Genomic DNA, 18,555 nt, shown 5'->3' with positions numbered 1-18,555 from the left:
ACTGGCAGGCAGTCACAGCAGGTGACCGGGACAGTCTCTGGGTTAAGGGACAGGAGGTCACGGCAAGTGACCGGGGCAGTCTCTGGATGAACGGGCAGGAGGTCACGGCAAGTGACCGGGGCAGTCTCTGGATGAACGGGCAGGAGGTCACGGCAAGTGACCGGGGCAGTCTCTGGGTAAAGGGTTGGTACGACCTGTGACGGCTGAGCCTCCAGGTAGGCTAGCAGGCAGATGGTAGACGTGAGCTCCCAGGTGAGCAGGCGAGAGTCTCTGGATAAGCGGGTGGTCACAGCATGTGACGGCGGAGCCTCCAGGTAGACCAACAGACAGGCAGCAGATGAGCGCTCCCAGGTGAGCGGGCAGGAGTCTCTGGACAGGCGGGTGGTCACAGCACGTGACGGCGGAGCCTCCAGGTAGACTAGCAGACAGGCAGCAGATGAGCGCTCCCAGGTGAGCGGGCAGGAGTCTCTGGACAGGCGGGTGGTCACAGCACGTGACGGCGGGGCCTCCAGGTAGGCTAGCAGGCAGGTAGCAGATGTGCGCTCCCAGGTGAGCGGGCAAGCTGGTCCATAGACAGACTGACAGGATTTGGAGGGCAGACCGTCGGACCTCAGGCTAGCAGGCAGGTAAGCGGGATATCAGGCAGGAATCAGACAGCAAACTGGCAGGAATCTGGCAGGTAACTGGCAACGGGACCTGAGGGCTGAAGCAGAGTAGTGAACAGTGCAACAACATTGCTCGGGCACCTCCATTTTGGAGGAGGTGCCTTATATATGGTGAAGTCCTCCGGCCATTGGCTGGGGACTCCTTAGGACGGCGCGCGCGGCCCCTTTAAGAGGGAGGGAGCGCGCGCGCCCTAAGCACAGTGGCCGGGAAGGAGCGCGCGCTGCCAGCAGAGCGGGAGGAGGACGCCGGGCTCGGAGCAGAGGGGTGAGGGGAACAGCGTCCCTGCCTAGCAGAGGGCAGGGACGCCGGCGCTACAGTACCCCCCCCTTTAGGCCCACCCTTTTTTAGGCCAGAGAGAAATTTAGCTAGGATGAGAGGGGCATGGATGTTCTCCCGGGGCTCCCACGTTCTCTCTTCAGGACCAAACCCCTTCCAATCTACTAGAAAAAAGGTCTTCCCTCTTACCCTTTTGGTGGCCAGAATGTTCTCTACCTCAAATTCGTTTTCAGCGGAAACCGGAGCAGGAGGCGTACCTGTAGACTTGGAAAAAGAGTTAAGTACCACAGGTTTGAGGAGAGATACATGGAAGGAGTTAGGGATCCGCAAGTTGGCCGGGAGTTTCAATTTATAGGCCACCGGGTTGATCTGACTGATGACCTCCAGAGGACCGATGAACCGATGCCCTAACTTATAGGAAGGAATCTTGAGCCGGACATACTTGGACGAGAGCCAGACCTTATCCCCTGGACGGAATTGAGGAGGATCCAGACGTTTTTTGTCAGCATGTCTTTTCATACGCTCGGATGACAGAAGGAGTGCGGATCGGGTACTCTCCCATATGGAGGAAAATTTGTTAACAAGAGATTCCGCAGCCGGATTGTCCACCGAGGTGGAGACGGGAAATGGGATCCGAGGATGCTGACCGAAGACTACAAAAAACGGGGATTTGGAGGAAGATTCGCTCTCGTGATTGTTGTAAGAAAATTCGGCCCATGGCAGGAGATCCACCCAGTCTGAATGGTGGGCATTAACGAAGTGCCGGAGGTAACTGGTCAGGTTCTGATTGATCCGCTCCACTTGACCATTAGACTGTGGGTGGTAAGCGGAGGAGAAGTCCAGGGTGACGTCTAGCAGTTTACAAGTGGCTCTCCAGAAGCGTGAGGTGAACTGTACCCCACGATCCGACACGATGTGGAGGGGCAGGCCATGAAGACGGAAGATGTGGCGGATAAAGTCTTTAGCCAGCTCGGGTGCAGACGGGAGGCCTGGCAGGGGAACGAAATGAGCCATCTTGGAAAAGCGGTCAGCGACCACCCAAATGACCGTACAACCGGCAGAGACGGGGAGATCAGTTATAAAGTCCATTGCTATATGCTGCCAGGGGGCAGCAGGTACTGGGAGCGGAAGGAGGCGACCGGCTGGCAGATGTCTCGGAACCTTGTTGCGGGCGCAGGACACACAGGCAGAAACAAAGTCTATTACGTCCTTGTGCAGGGTAGGCCACCAGTAGTGCCGGGTAATAAGCTGGAGGGTCTTTTTCTGACCGGCGTGGCCAGCTAGTTTAGACGAGTGACCCCAGTGTAGGATTTTCTCCCGATCAGGTACTGATACGAACGTCTTACCGGGAGGGAGACGATTTAGACTCACGGGAGCCACCTGCATTACTCTGGCGGGATCGATGATGTGTTTCGGTTCTTCCTCGAGATCAGACACCAGAAAGGATCGGGATAAGGCGTCCGCCTTGATGTTTTTGTCAGCCGGGCGAAAATGAAGAATAAAATCAAAGCGAGCAAAAAACAAGGACCACCGAGCTTGGCGCGGGTTAAGTCTCTGGGCATGCTGGAGGTAAGCCAAGTTCTTGTGGTCAGTGTAAATTATTACCGGGTGAAGAGCCCCTTCGAGCAGGTAACGCCACTCCTCCAATGCCAGCTTGATGGCCAATAACTCTCGATCTCCAATGGAATAGTTGCGCTCAGAAGAGGAGAAGAGTTTGGAGAAGAAGCCACAAGTTACCATTCTCCCGGAAGATGATTTTTGGGTAAGTACCGCTCCGGCTCCAGAGGAGGAGGCGTCAACCTCCAGGAAGAACTGCTTGTTGCCATCTGGGCGATGCAGCACCGGGGCGGAAGAGAAGGCCTGTTTTAAGGAAAGAAAGGCCTCCTCTGCTTCGGGCGGCCACTCTCTGGGATTAGTGCCCTTACGGGTGAGCGCGGAAATTGGGGCAGTCCGGGAAGAGAAGTGCGGTATGAAGAGGCGGTAGTAGTTGGCGAAGCCCAGGAACCGCTGAATGGCCTTCAACCCCTCCGGTCGGGGCCATTTCTCGATGGCAGACAGTTTCTCTGGATCCATTCGTAGGCCGGTCTGAGAAATAATGTAGCCCAAAAACGGAAGCGAGGTCTGCTCAAAGAGGCACTTCTCATATTTAGCGAAGAGGTGATTCTGCCTGAGCCTGAACAGGACCTGAAGAACGTCTCTCCGGTGAGTCTGGAGATCCGGAGAGAAGACCAAGATGTCGTCCAGGTACACCACTACGCAGGAGTAGAGAAGGTCCCGGAAGATGTCATTGACCAACTCTTGAAAGACGGCAGGAGCGTTACAGAGACCAAAGGACATTACCAGATATTCATAGTGGCCGTCCCGGGTGTTGAATGCAGTCTTCCATTCATCCCCTTGACGGATATGGACCAGGTTGTACGCCCCACGGAGGTCCAGTTTGGTGAAGATTCTAGCCCCCCTCAGACGATCAAATAATTCTGGAATGAGCGGAAGGGGGTACTTATTCTTCACCGTGATCTGGTTAAGGCCTCTATAGTCTATACAGGGACGGAGAGAGCCGTCCTTCTTTTTTACGAAAAAGAAGCCTGCTCCCGCCGGGGAGGTAGATTTCCGGATGAATCCCCTGGCCAAATTCTCCTCAATATATTCGGACATCGACCGGGTCTCAGCAGCGGACAATGGGTAAATACGCCCACGGGGAGGCGTAGCACTGGGTAACAGGTCGATAGGACAGTCGTATGGTCTATGAGGGGGTAATGTCTCTGCCTCCTTTTTATTAAAGACATCAGCAAATGACCAATAGGGAATCGGAAGTCCAGGTAGATTAGTTGGGGTAGGAGAAGGACGGGCGGGATGAACAGGAACCAAACAAGTCTTATGACAGTCCTGTCCCCAGCGAAGGACTTCACCGGTCTGCCAGTCAAGCACGGGTGCATGTCTCTGGAGCCAAGGTAGACCTAGTAAGAGGGCGTGAGAGAGTCCAGGCAGAACATGAAAAGAGATGCTCTCAGAATGCAGCATTCCCACCTGCAGAGTTACGGATTCGGTGATGAGTTGGATGGGACGTGGTAAGAGGCCCCCATCCACAGCAGCGACAGATAATGGTATAGCCAGAGGTTTGGTGGGAATGCGGTATTTTTCTACCAGGGCCTGTGAAATAAGATTCCCGGCCGCTCCAGAGTCAAGTTGGGCTAGTTCGAAAAAACGATTCTCCCCGCAGATAATTGAGACTGACAGCAGCAGAGATGGAGAGGATTTATTCTTGTCTAGGTCGACCTCTCTGAGCGAACCTAGACACAGGCGTTTCCCGACCTCTCCGGGCAGGTACGGATCCGGTGCTCCTTACTGCCACAGTAGAAGCAGCTCCCCTCGGCACGGCGTAAGTCCTGACGGGTTTTGACCATCTTGGTCTGGTCGACCTGCGTAGGCTCAGGAGAGTGTACCTGGGGAGAAACGGAGGGAGTGATGGATTTCTGAAAAGTAGGAGCTAGACGTGGGAACCTCCTCTCACGGGTGACTTCTTTGGCACGCTCCTGGAACCGTAGGTCAATCCGGGTGGCAAGAGTTATTAGGTCATCGAGAGTAGTAGGAATGTCTCGACCGGCAAGTTCATCTTTAATACGGCCGGACAGACCCTCCCAGAAGACAGATACCAGAGCGTCGTTATCCCAGGCCAGCTCCGAGGCAAGGGTACGGAACCGTATGGCATATTGGCCCACGGTGAGACTTCCCTGACGGAGGCGTAGCAGAGATGATGCGGATGAGGTCTTCCGTCCAGGTTCGTCGAAGACTTTCCGGAAAGCCGTGAGAAAGGCAGGCAAGTCGGACACCAGGGGGTCTCCTCTCTCCCATAGAGGATTTAGCCAGGCCAGGGCCTCTCCGGTGAGATGGGACATGATGAAGGCAATTTTGGCCCGGTCGGAGTTAAACTGGTGGGACAGGAGTTCAAAGTGCAGGGTGCACTGATTTATAAAGCCCCGAGCCTGAGCGGAGTCGCCTCCGAAGCGAGGAGGTGCAGAAAGCCGGGGTCCGGGGTAGGATACCATAGTATTGGTGGGCAGCGGAGCTGCCGGATTACGAGTCATGGCACTGGCGGTGGTTGCTGGTGGAGCAGTCAGAGTGTCCAGGCGAGAATTGACATTCCGCAGGTGACCCAGGATGGACTCCTGTTGGGACCTCTGACGGGACAGTTCATGACACAGATCCGAGAGTGAGGGAGCTTGGGTGCCACCGGGTTCCATGGCCCGAGCAAACTGTAACGGGTCTGGGAGGCGGAACCTCTGAGCTACTATACAAGGGGCGGTCCTTGTAAGGGAGCGGGTGGCGACCAGGGAAGGCGGGCAGGCAGTCACGGCAGGTGACCGGGACAGTCTCTGGGTGAACGGACAGGAGGTCACGGCAAGTGACCGGGGCAGTCTCTGGATGAACGGGCAGGAGGTCACGGCAAGTGACCGGGGCAGTCTCTGGATGAACGGGCAGGAGGTCACGGCAAGTGACCGGGGCAGTCTCTGGATGAACGGGCAGGAGGTCACGGCAAGTGACCGGGTCAGTCTCTGGATGAACGGGCAGGAGGTCACGGCAAGTGACCGGGGCAGTCTCTGGGTAAAGGGTTGGTACGACCTGTGACGGCTGAGCCTCCAGGTAGGCTAGCAGGCAGATGGTAGACGTGAGCTCCCAGGTGAGCAGGCGAGAGTCTCTGGATAAGCGGGTGGTCACAGCATGTGACGGCGGAGCCTCCAGGTAGACCTACAGACAGGCAGCAGATGAGCGCTCCCAGGTAAGCGGGCAGGAGTCTCTGGACAGGCGGGTGGTCACAGCATGTGACGGCGGAGCCTCCAGGTAGACTAGCAGACAGGCAGCAGATGAGCGCTCCCAGGTGAGCGGGCAGGAGTCTCTGGACAGGCGGGTGGTCACAGCACGTGACGGCGGGGCCTCCAGGTAGGCTAGCAGGCAGGTAGCAGATGTGCGCTCCCAGGTGAGCGGGCAAGCTGGTCCATAGACAGACTGACAGGAGTTGGAGGGCAGACCGTCGGACCTCAGGCTAGCAGGCAGGTAAGCGGGATATCAGGCAGGAATCAGACAGCAAACTGGCAGGAATCTGGCAGGTAACTGGCAACGGGACCTGAGGGCTGAAGCCGAGTAGTGAACAGTGCAACAACATTGCTCGGGCACCTCCATTTTGGAGGAGGTGCCTTATATATGGTGAAGTCCTCCGGCCATTGGCCGGGGACTCCTTAGGACGGCGCGCGCGGCCCCTTTAAGAGGGAGTGAGCGCGCGCGTGCGCCCTAAGCACAGTGGCCGGGAAGGAGCGCGCGCTGCCAGCAGAGCGGGAGGAGGACGCCGGGCTCGGAGCAGAGGGGTGAGGGGAACAGCGTCCCTGCCTAGCAGAGGGCAGGGACGCCGGCGCTACATAAGCACTTTGATTGACAGCTCACTCTCAACATATGTGCGGCATAGCTGGTTGTCAATTAGTAGAATTCAGATATACGTCACTCCGAGTAGTGGTGCAAGGAAAGGAAACCACTCCTTAACAACATAAGAATAGGATCCGGCACTGTCATTTGCAGTAAATGTAGTTTTAATCATGTAAATGAAGTTCCATAAAGAATTCATGAAATGCATCCCACAAAGCATAACGTTTCGGTCGTTCAACTTCGACCTTCCTCAGACGGATTGCTGGTGGAGCAGGACACCAGGAAGAGGCAGCGCTATAGGGCTAGGGCATATAATGAATATTTTGGCTGTCAGAGTGACGGGGCATACTTACAGCCACCACTCACAGTATAGTGAGCAGTGATGTGAGCGGTGATTTCAACCACTTTGTGGGAGGAAAGAAGTTCATTTTCTTTCGTTAGCCGCATTTTCAGTAAGATGACCAGGCAGGATTAGAACCTTATTTACTCTACATCTGCAGGTAAATAGTGTTTTTTGAAGTGGCAGGTTCCCTTTAAAGCAAACCTATCACTTTGAAAATTCACTCCAGTCTTAGGCAGGAAGTGGAACAAAGATGTAAGGCCCACTTCATCATTGCCCAAAGCAAGAAAATTTAGCAGCAGTCACCGGTAGAAAAAAAAACAAATAATCTTTATCTAAATCATAAAATAACATGGCAGCAAGGAGAGGAATAGCGGGTGCGGCTATGCAGACAACAGCTGTTTTGCGTCTGAGTATGCTTCCATGGGCCTGAGCAGGAGATGACGTGAGTACAGGCGTCGTCTGCATAGCCACACCTGCTATTCCACTCCCTGCTGCCATGTTTTCAGGATTTCAATAAAGATTATTGTTTTTTCTACCAGCGAGTGCCACTAAACCTTCTTGCTTTGGACACTATATAACATCGAAAAACTGGAACAAGTTCAGACATTGAAAAACTGGAGCAAGTTCAGAGAAGAGCTACCAGGATGGTGAGCGGACTGCAAACTATGTCCTACAAGGAACAGTGAAAGGATCTGGGATTGTTTAGCTTGCAAAAAAGAAGGCTAAGAGGAGACTTAATAGCTGTCTACAAATATCTGAAGGGATGTCACAGTGTAGAGGGATCATCCTTATTCTCATTTGCACATGGAAACACGAGAAGGAGTGGATTGAAACCAGTGTCGGACTGGGGTGCCAAGGGCCCACCAGTGACCAACTCCAAGACCCACTTTTCAGCTACATGCAATTGTGGCATTATCCTCAATCACAAACTTATACAACAATGAACTGCCTAGATTGTTAAATGAATAAGATGCTTTGCCTGTATAGTGATTCAAGTGTATTGTGCCAAGTACTGCTCATATAAGAGGGTGGTGGCCCACTTTTACATATGGGCCCACTGGAGGATTCTCCTGTTCTCCTGTGGGCCAGTCCAAGTCTTAATGAAGCTGAAAGGGAGACGATACAGATTAGATATTATAAAATAAAAACTTTTTGATAATTTGACAATGAGAGTGATCAATGACTGGAACAGGCTGCTACGAGAGGTATTGAGTTCTCCTTCAATGGAAGTCTTCATACAGAGGCTGGACAGACATCTGTCTGAGATGATTTAGTGAATCCTGCATTGACCCTGGAGGTCCCCTCCAACGCTAATATTCTATGATTCTATATTTGCTTTCCCTGCCTGGGACTGTTAGCTGAGCACCACTGGATCTTGGCTTTCACACATGTTGGACCGTAGTGTTCATTTTAATGATAGTGCCAAGTCAGTTCGTATTCTTTCTTGTGAGGTTTTCCAGTCAATTATTGCATTTACACCTTTTTTTTGTCTAATTTTTGGTGTTTTTCAACTTTTTGGCGCCATTTAGCTAAACGTGTACCTTTTTGAGCTAACAAATCGCAAAACAAGTCAAAGACAAAAATAAAGATCATTTTTTATTTTGCACAAAGTTCATAAACCTAATATGTCATTTTGACGAATTGAGTTGCAAAAACAATAAACAAATATCACAAGAAAAAAAAAGAAAAGTGTCTTAAAATAAAATGCAAATGATGATTCGGGTCCTATGTGTGTAATTCATGTAAGCTTTTGCTTATTCTGGGACTTTCTGTCAGTGGGCGGTACTAGTGACTGACAGCTATCTTTGTATGCATACTTACACATGGAAGGATGTCAGTCACTAAGCAGAACCGCCCACTGGACTCCTAAGCTTAGAATGAGATAAACATTATTAGGGAATCTGAATTAGAAGTAACCCTCTTAAGCCGTCTCTATAGGAATGCTGGTTATAGGAAGCTGAATAAAAGGATCCCTTTATACCTGCTGTCCGATGTCTTATTCCAAAGAAATCCATGTTTTCTTATATGTAAATCAGCTTTTCAGGATTATGGGCCGGACACTGATCTGCATGAGAAACTGCTCCAGAGATTATCGTAAATAGAAGGGGCCAATGTGAGACATGTAACTAACACAGAACAGTAGAAATGAGCTTTATCTTCTTACAAACATGTTAGCAGCAGCAGCAGCTCTCACAGCTCTGCTGTATTGCAACACTGTCTGCCTGTGAGCTGGGGAGGAACCTGCAGATGTGTCAGGTATAATCACATACAGCTCTGCAGTGAGAACAGGAGAGCAGAGAGCAGCAATTACACAGTGGTATACTGCTAATAGCGGCAGGTCACTTGGGCGCTATGGGGCCCGTGAGACTGAGGGGCCTGGTGCCAGTGCTGGCATCGGGCCTCCCCCCACCCCACTTTCAACTGTATCCGCATCCTGGATGCAGATACAGTTGACAGAAATGATGGAAGAGAAAGCCGTCTGCTGACGCTCCCTCCTCCATCATCCTCCCTGAATGTCTAACACAGGGGTCCTCAAACTTTTTAAACAGGGGGCCAGTTCACTGTCCCTCAGACCATTGGAGGGCCAGAATATAGTTTTTAAAAAAATATTAACAAATTCCTATGCACACTGCACATATCTTATTTTGAAGTAAAAAAACAAAACTGGAACAAATACAATATTTAAAATGAAGAACAAGTAAAGTTAAATCAACAAACTTACTGGTATGTCAATAGGCAGGTAAATGTCCCCAATAGGCAGCACAGGTCCCCAATAGGCAGGTAAATGTCCCCAATAGGCAAGTAAATGTCCCCAATAGGCAGGTAAATGTCCCCAATAGGCAGCATAGGTCCCCAATAGGCAGGTAAATGTCCCCAATAGGCAGCATAGGTCCCCAATAGGCTGGTAAATGTCCCCAATAGGCAGCATAGGTCTCCAATAGGCTGGTAAATGTCCCCAATAGGCAGCATAGGTCCCCAATAGGCAGCATAGGTCTCCAATAGGCAGGTAAATGTCCCCAATATGCAGCAGAGGTCCCCAATAGGCAGCATAGGTCTCCAATAGGCAGGTAAATGTCCCCAATAGGCAGGTAAATGTCCCGAATAGGCAGCATAGGTCCCCAATAGGCAGGTAAATGTCCCCAATAGGCAGCATAGGGCCTCAATAGGCTGGTAAATGTCCCCAATAGGCAGCATAGGTCTCCAATAGGCAGGTAAATGTCCCCAATAGGCAGCATAGGTCTCCAGTAGGCAGGTAAATGTCCCCAATAGGCAGGTAAATGTCCCCAATAGGCAGCATAGGTCTCCAATAGGCAGGTAAATATCCCCAATAGGCAGCATAGGTCTCCAATAGGCAGGTAAATGTCCTCAATAGGCAGGTAAATGTCCCCAATATGCAGCATAGGTCCCCAGTAGGCAGCATAGGTCCCCAATAGGCAAGTAAATGTCCCGAATAGGCAGGTAAATATCCCCAATAGGTAGCATAGGAGACGCAGTGGGTATACCAGCAAATGCTGCATTACAGTATTGTGTGCTCCTGTTGGTCAAATTGCTAGACTTATCACCCCGGTCTCAGGGGCCAGGAAAAATGTTTGTTTTTTTTCATCTAAATCCTGTATTTTTTTTTTCCCTCAGTCAGACTGTACAAATACGCATCTTATTAACCTTTTGGAATCCCCCCCCAAAACAAAAACAATTGAGTGTGTCTGTGACTGTTCAGACACCAATATATTTGTTTAAAAGAGTCTGGTGTAGGCCAGAAAAATATAACTGTGGTTTCGCAGTTCCACGGGTCAAATCTCTGCATTATCCTGTTTTTGGCATTTTTTTGCCGTAAAAAAACTGTAATAGTGACTCCCTGACTGGTCAGACACCAATATATCTGTTTAAAAGAGTCTGGTGTACATAACTATAACTGTGGTTTTACAGTTCCATGGGTCAAATCTCTGTATTATCCTGCTTTTGGAATTTTTTGCCATAAAAAAAACAGTAATAGTGTCTCCCTGACTGGTCAGACACCAATATATCTGTTTAAAAGAGTCAGCTGTAGGCCAGAAAAATATAACTGTGGTTTTGCAGTTCCACGGGTCAAATCTCTGTATTATCCTGTTTTTGTAATTTTTTGCCATAAAAAAAAACTGTAATAGTGTCTCCCTAACTGGTCAGACACCAATATATCTGTTTAAAAGAATCTGGTGTACGCCACATAACTATAACTGTGGTTTTGCAGTTCCACGGGTCAAATCTCTGTATTATCCTGTTTTTGGCATTTTTTGCCGTAAAAAAAACTGTAATAGTGTCTCCCTGACTGGTCAGACACCAATATATCTGTTTAAAAGAGTCTGGTGTGCGCCACATAACTATAACTGTGGCTTTGCAGTTCCACGGGTCAAATCTCTGTATTATCCTGCTTTTGGCATTTTTTGCCGTAAAAAAAAACAGTAATAGTATCTCCCTGACTGGTCAGACACCAATATATCTGTTTAAAAGAGTCTGCTGTAGGCCAGAAAAATATAACTGTGGTTTTGCAGTTCCACGGGTCAACTCTCTGTATTATCCTATTTTTGGCATTTTTTGCCGTAAAAAAAACTGTAATAGTGTCTCTCTGACTGGTCAGACACCAATATATCTGTTTAAAAGAGTCTGCTGTAGGCCAGAAAAATATAACTGTGGTTTTGCAGTTCCACGGGTCAAATCTCTGTATTACTCTGTTTTTGGCATTCTTTGCCGTAAAAAAAAAACTGTAATAGTGTCTCCCTGACTGGTCAGACACCAATATATCTGTTTAAAAGAGTCTGGTGTAGGCCAGAAAAATATAACTGTGGTTTTGCAGTTCCACGGGTCCAATCTCTGTATTATCCTGCTATTTGCATTTTTTGCCGTAAAAAAAAACAGTAATAGTGTCTCCCTGACTGTTCAGACACCAATAAATCTGTTTAAAAGAGTCTGGTGTAGGCCAGAAAAATATAACTGTGGTTTTGCAGTTCCACGGGTCAAATCTCTGTATTATCCTGTTTTTGGCATTTTTTGCCGTAAAAAAAACCTGTAATAGTGTCTCCCTGACTGGTCAGACACCAATATATCTATTTAAAAGAGTCTGGTGTAGGCCAGAAAAATATAACTGTGGTTTTGCAGTTCCACGGCTCAAAGCTCTGTATTATCCAGCTTTTGGCATTTTTTACGTAAAGAAAAAACAGTAATAGTGTCTCCCTGATTGTTCAGAGACAAATATATCTGTTTGAAAGATTCTGGTGTATGCCACATAACTATAACTGTGGTTTTGCAGTTCCACGGTTCAAATCTCTGTATTATCCACTTTTGGGCCTTTTTTACATAAAAAAAAAAACAGTTTGAGTGTGTTGCTGACTGTTCAGCCCCAAATATATCTATTTTAAAAAGTCTGGTATACGCCACTAAATTAGAACTGTGGTTTTGCAGTTCCACTGTTCAAATCTCTGTATTATCCAGCTTTTGGCCTGTTTTACGTAAAAAAAAAACAGTAATAGTGTCTCCCTATCTGTTCAGTCACAAATATATCTGTTTAAAAGATTCTGGTGTAGGCCAGAGAAATAGAACTGTTGTTTTCCTCTTCCATGGTTCTAATCTCCTTTTTATTACCCTTTTACCATTGATAGTGCGAGTGTAAGCTATTTTACTTCATTTGCAATGGGCAAGGCGCGTGGCAAGGGACGTGGAACTGGATGTTCTGGTGATGGTGCGTGTAGAGGTCAAGGCCATGGCCAAGGTGAAAATGTGCCACAACCAACAGCCACATCTTCTCGCTCCCACTTCTTGACCGAATTACTAGGGAAGCACACTACAACACCAGTATTGCGAACTGATCAGTGTGAACAGGTTATTAATTGGATAGCAGATAATACTTCCAGTTACCTGGGCACCACCACCTCCGGTCTGTCTTCCACACACTCAAGTTTTAGTAGCCGTGAGTCTCGACCGCGTACTCCTCCTCACCCTGATTCTCTTTCCTCCCACCATGCCGAGTGTCGTCAGACAGCAACAGATCCCACACTTGGACACTCTGAAGAGCTGTTCACTGGTCCATTTCCATATTTGTGCCCCTCGCCTGCTCCGCTTGAAGTGGTGGAAGAGGAGATACCATGTAGCGATGCCCAAATATTTGAACAGCCACGGCCAGAGGAAGTCGACGCTGGCAATTTGTCACAAGAGGTGGACGATGACGAGACACAATTGCCAGGAAGTGAGGAGGAGGATCGTGGTGCGCAAGTGGAAGAGGAGGAGGTGGTGGATGATCTAGTAACTGACCCAACGTGGCAGGAGGACACGCAGAGCGAGGCCAGCAGCACACAGGGGGAGGGAGGCAGAGTACCCCAACAGGCAGGAAGAAGCAGCGTGGTGGCCGTACACAGAAAGCGGGCAACAGTTCCCCGTAACACCAACACGAGGGACGTTGCCAGTACGACCGGTAGGTCTTCCAGAGTCTGGAATTTTTTTAAAGACTCTGCTGATAACCCCAAAAAGGCCATTTGTACCACCTGCCATGCCAGCATCAGCAGGGATGACAAAACTACCAGCCTGACCACCACCAGCATGATCAGGCACATGGCAGCAAAGCACCCGACTTTGTGGGGCGAACCCCAGGGTCCACGACCAGTGTCAGCGGGTGTCACCACTGCTTCTTCCGCTGTTGTGCGTGTAATAGAACCCCCTGTTGTGCGTGCAAGGCAATCCCCTGTCCATACTGCATGCAAAGATGCCCCCTCCTCTCAGTCTTCACTTGTTATGGCAGTTTCTCAAGAAACAGCATCAACGTCCACGTCCACGTCCCACTGCAGCGTTCAATTGTCCATATCCCAGACCTTTGACTGAAAGCGGAAATTCTCAGCCAACGCCCCACAGGTCGCAGTCCTAAATTCGCACATTTCACGACTGCTTACGTTGGAAATGCTGCCTTTTAGGCTGGTGGAGACGGAATCCTTCTACAACCTTATGGCTGTGGCCGTCCCTTGGTACTCGGTCCTCAGTCGACACTATTTTTCCCGGTGTGCCATCCCCGCACTACACAAGCACGTGTCCCAAAACATCTGCCGTGCCCTCAACAACGCAGTTACTGGGAGAGTCCACCTGACAATGGACACGTGGACAAGTGCTTGTGGCCAGGGACAGTACATCTCCTTGACGGCACACTGGGTAAACATAGTGGAAGCGGGACCCAGTCGGACCTTGGGACGGTACACATCCTCCCCACACCGAGGATTGCGGGCCCTATGTCAGTCAGAGTTGCCCCCACAGTGTACAGCTCCTGCGCATCATCCTCCTCCTCATGTTCAGCCTCCATCTCAGATATCACCACATCAGTTACAAGCTGGAAGCACTGCAGTACTGCCTCAGCCAAGTGGCAACAGGCTGTGCTGAAATTCATAAGGTTAGGTGATAAACCTCACACTGCTTGTGAGTTGTGGACAGCTGTGAAAGAGCAGGCAGATCTGTGGCTGAGACCGCTGAACCTACATCCAGGCATGGTCGTGTGCAACAATGGCCATAACCCGGTGGCGGCTCTGAGGCGAGGAGAGGCGAGATCACACACGTACCATGCCTGGCTCATGTGCTTAACCTCGTTGTTCAGCGGTTTCTTAAATTGTACCCTGAGTTGCCAGATCTGCTCGTCAAAGTACGCCGCCTGTCAGCTCATTTTCGGAAGTCGGATACAGCTTCCGCCGCCCTTGCTGTGTTGCAGCAGCGTTTACAGCTTCCGGCACACCGACTGGTGTGTGATGTCCCCACATGTTGGAACTCTACCCTCCACATGTTGCAAAGGATTTGTGAGCAGAAGAGAGCAGTTGTGGAGTACCAGCTGCAACAAGGCCGTCGATATTCAGGGCAGACTCCACACATAAGACCTCAGGAGTGGACCTGGATGTCTGACATATGTACCATCCTGACAAACTTTGAGGAGTCCACCAAGATGGTGAGTGGCGATGACGCCATCATTAGCGTCAGCATCCCACTTGTCTGTCTTTTGCAACGCTCTCTGCAGATGAGGCTTTGCAGCCAGAGTATGATGAGATGGATCAAGAAGCCGTAATGGGCGATTACACACAGCCCAGCCTCATCTCATCCCAACGTGCATTGGGGGACAATGAGGGAGAGGAGGAGGAAGAACAGGAGCTGGTATCATGCGCTGTAGACGGTAGTACCTGTACAACTGTCATACAGTCGGTTCAGCGTGGGTGGCCTGAGGACAGGGGGGAGGAGGAGGAGGAGGAGGAGAGCATGGTCAGTCGTCATCTTGGTGAGCACACGGAAGTCTTGCCCGTTACCAGTCTGGCACAAATGGCTGACTTTATGTTACGCTGCCTTAACCGTGACCCTCGCGTTGCCAAAATGTTGGGTGACAGTCATTAGTGGTTGGTGACACTTTTAGACCCCCGCTACAAGGAGAACTTTCACTCTCTTATTCCTGAGGTGGAGAGGCCTACAAAAATGGGGCAGTACCAGAAGGCCCTTGCTGCAGAACTGTTAAAAAAATTCCCATCTGAACATGCTAGAGGCAGAGGTCACAGTTCGTTGACCAACCAAGGCGTACAGGCGAGAGAGACGCAACTCCAATCCAGCAGAGACAGGGGAACACTGTCAACGTTCTGGGACAGTTTTCTGAGACCCGCCCAGCTTACAGGCCCTGAGGCGCGGGGTACTCTCACAAGGAGTGGAAAGTTTCAAAAGATGGTGAGGGAGTACCTTGCCGACTGTACCAGCGTCCTCCGTGATTCCTCTGTGCCTTTTAATTTTTGGGTATCCAAGCTGGACACTTGGAATTAACTCGCTCTGTATGCCTTGGAGGTCCTGGCCTGCACTGCCGCTAGCGTGTTATCGGAGCGTGTTTTTAGTGCCGCTGGGGGAATTATAACTGATAAGCGCATTCTCCTGTCAACTGACAATGCTGACAAGCTGACCCTTATCAAAATGAACAAGGGCTGGATTGGGCCAGATTTCTCATCACCACCAAATGACAGCAGAGTAACATAAAGTGAAATCCACTGTGTTATTTCGGAAGATGTATTCCCATGCACCGCTTCACACCCATACATGGGTATACGCTTACTCAATTCGGCTTTTTTTTGCTCTTCTCCTTATCCTCAGCCTCAACCACCACTATACCACCAGGGTGACCGTGGTCCGTGTTGCCAGCATTGCAAGTTCCTCCGTCCTAATTTTTGACAGCTTTTGCTTGGAAGGCATAGGCATAATGGCATAAAGGAATAATGTTTTTAATATGCTGTACTGCATGGCTCTCGTAAGGGGCATTAAAACCGTCTTGTTAAGCTACTGCGACCTCCACGTCTCTTCCAAGGGGCATTTAAACCGTCTTGTTAAGCTACTCCAACCTCCACATCTCTTCCAAGGGGCATTAAAACAGTCTTGTTAAGCTAATGCGACCTCCACCACTTTTCCAAAGGGCATTAAAACCATCTTGTTAAGCTACTGCGACCTCCACGTCTTTTCCAAGGGGCATTTAAACTGTCTTGTTAAGCTACTGCAACCTCCACGTCTCTTCCAAGGGGCATTAAAACCGTCTTGTTAAGCTAATGCGACCTCCACCACTTTTCCAAAGGGCATTAAAACCGTCTTGTTAAGCTACTGCGTCCTCCACCACTTTTCCAAGGGGCATTAAAACAGTCTTATTAAGCTAATGCGACCTCCACCACTTTTCCAAGGGGCATTAAAACCGTCTTGTTAAGCTACTGCGACCTCCACCACTTTTCCCAGGGGCATTGATATTGTCTTTTTATTCCACTGCGACCTCCACCACTTTCCAAGGGGCATTAAAACCGTCTTGTTAAGCTACTGCAACCTCCACGTCTCTTCCAAGGGGCATTAAAACCATCTTGTAAAGCTAATGTGACCTCCACCGCTTTTCCAAGGGGCATTAAAGCTGTCTTGTTAAGCTACTGTGACCTCCACCACTCTTCCAAGGGGAATTAAAACCGTCTTGTTAAGCTACTGCGACCTCCATGTCTCTTCCAAGGGGCAATAAAACCGTCTTGTTAAGCTAATGCAACCTCCACCACTTTTCCAAGGGGCATTAAAACCATCTTGTTAAGCTACTGCGATCTCCACCACTTTTCCAAGGGGCATTAAAGCTGTCTTGTTATGCTACTGTGACCTCCACTACTCTTCCAAGGGGCATTAAAACCGTCTTGTTAAGCTAATGCGACCTCCACCACTTTTCCAAGGGGCATTAAAACCGTCTTGTTAAGCTACTGCGACCTCCACCACTTTTCCCAGGGGCATTGATATTGTCTTTTTATTCCACTGCGACCTCCACATCTCTTCCAAGGGGCATTAAAACCGTCTTGTTAAGCTACTGCGACCTCCACCACTTTTCCTAGGGGCATTGATATTGTCTTTTTATTCCACTGCGACCTCCACCACTTTTCCAAGGGGCATTAAAACCGTCTTGTTAAGCTACTGCAACCTCCACGTCTCTTCCAAGGGGCATTAAAACCGTCTGGTTAGGCTAATGCGACCTCCACCACTTCTCCAAGGGGCATTAATACCGTCTTGCTAAGCTACTGCGACCTCCACCACTTTTCCAAGGGGCATTAAAACTGTCTTGTTAAGCTACTGCGACCTCCACCACTTTTCGAAGAGGCATTAAAGCTGTATTGTTAAGCTATTGTGACCTCCACCACTTTTCCAAGGGGCATTAAAACCGTCTTGTTAAGCTAATGCGACCTCCACCACTTTTCCAAGGGGCATTAAAACCATCTTGTTAAGCTACTGCAACCTCCACGTCTCTTCCAAGGGGCATTAAAACCGTCTTGTTAAGCTACTGCAACCTCCACGTCTCTTCCAAGGGGCATTAAAACCGTCTTGTTAAGCTAATGCGACCTCCCTACTTTTCCAAGGGGCATTAAAGCTGTCTTGTTAAGCTACTGTGACCTCCACCACTCTTTAAAGGGGCATTAAAACCGTCTTGTTAAGCTACTGCGACCTCCACGTCTCTTCCAAGGGGCATTAAAACCGTCTTGTTAAGCTAATGCGACCTCCACCACTTTTCCAAGGGGCATTAAAACAGTCTTGTTAAGCTACTGCGACCTCCACCACTTTTCCCAGGGGCATGGATATTGTCTTTTTATTCCACTACGACCTCCACGTCTCTTTCAAGGGGCATTAAAACCGTCTTGTTAAGCTACTGCGACCTCCACTTTTCCCAGGGGCATTGATATTGTCTTTTTATTCCACTGCGACCTCCACCACTTTTCCAAGGGGCATTAAAACCGTCTTGTTAAGCTACTGCAACCTCCACGTCTCTTCAAAGGGGCATTAAAACAGTCTTGTTAAGCTAATGCGACCTCCACCACTTTTCCAAGGGGCATTAAAACCGTCTTGTTAAGCTAATGCGACCTCCACCACTTTTCCAAGGGGCATTAAAACAGTCTTGTTAAGCTACTGCAACCTCCACGTCTCTTCCAAGGGGCATTAAAACAGTCTTGTTAAGCTAATGCGACCTCCACCACTTTTCCAAGGGGCATTAAAACCGTCTTGTTAAGCTAATGCGACCTCCACCACTTTTCCAAGGGGCATTAAAACAGTCTTGTTAAGCTACTGTAACCTCCACGTCTCTTCCAAGAGGCATTAAAACCGTCTTGTTAATCTACTGCAACCTCCACGTCTCTTCCAAGGGTCATTAAAACCGTCTTGTTAAGCTAATGAGACCTCCACCACTTTTCGCTGCTTAGGCCAACAGTGCACAGGAGACCCAGTTGCTATAAATGGAAAAAACGGTTTAGTTAAGGCCCTCTGACCTCCATGTCACTTCCAAGGGGCATTGGAGTGCCTCGAAATTTTTGGTAGGCATTGCACTCACTGCATGT

At 49.4% G+C, this 18,555-nt stretch overlaps 1 protein-coding gene across 1 annotated transcript in view; it reads right to left on the bottom strand.

The window, feature by feature from the left end:
* Nucleotides 1-18,555, bottom strand: part of PROC (protein C, inactivator of coagulation factors Va and VIIIa) — a 95,813-nt gene that overhangs the window by 50,369 nt on the left and 26,889 nt on the right. The gene's annotated exons all lie outside the window — the stretch shown is intronic.

Source organism: Phyllobates terribilis, unplaced genomic scaffold, assembly GCF_046119375.1.
Source record: "Phyllobates terribilis strain yellow unplaced genomic scaffold, ASM4611937v1 Scaffold_3__8_contigs__length_932513732, whole genome shotgun sequence".
In the NCBI taxonomy this organism is placed as follows: domain Eukaryota; kingdom Metazoa; phylum Chordata; class Amphibia; order Anura; family Dendrobatidae; genus Phyllobates; species Phyllobates terribilis.
The sequence above is the reverse complement of the archived record's forward strand: the minus strand, read 5'-3'. Positions and strand labels throughout refer to the sequence as shown.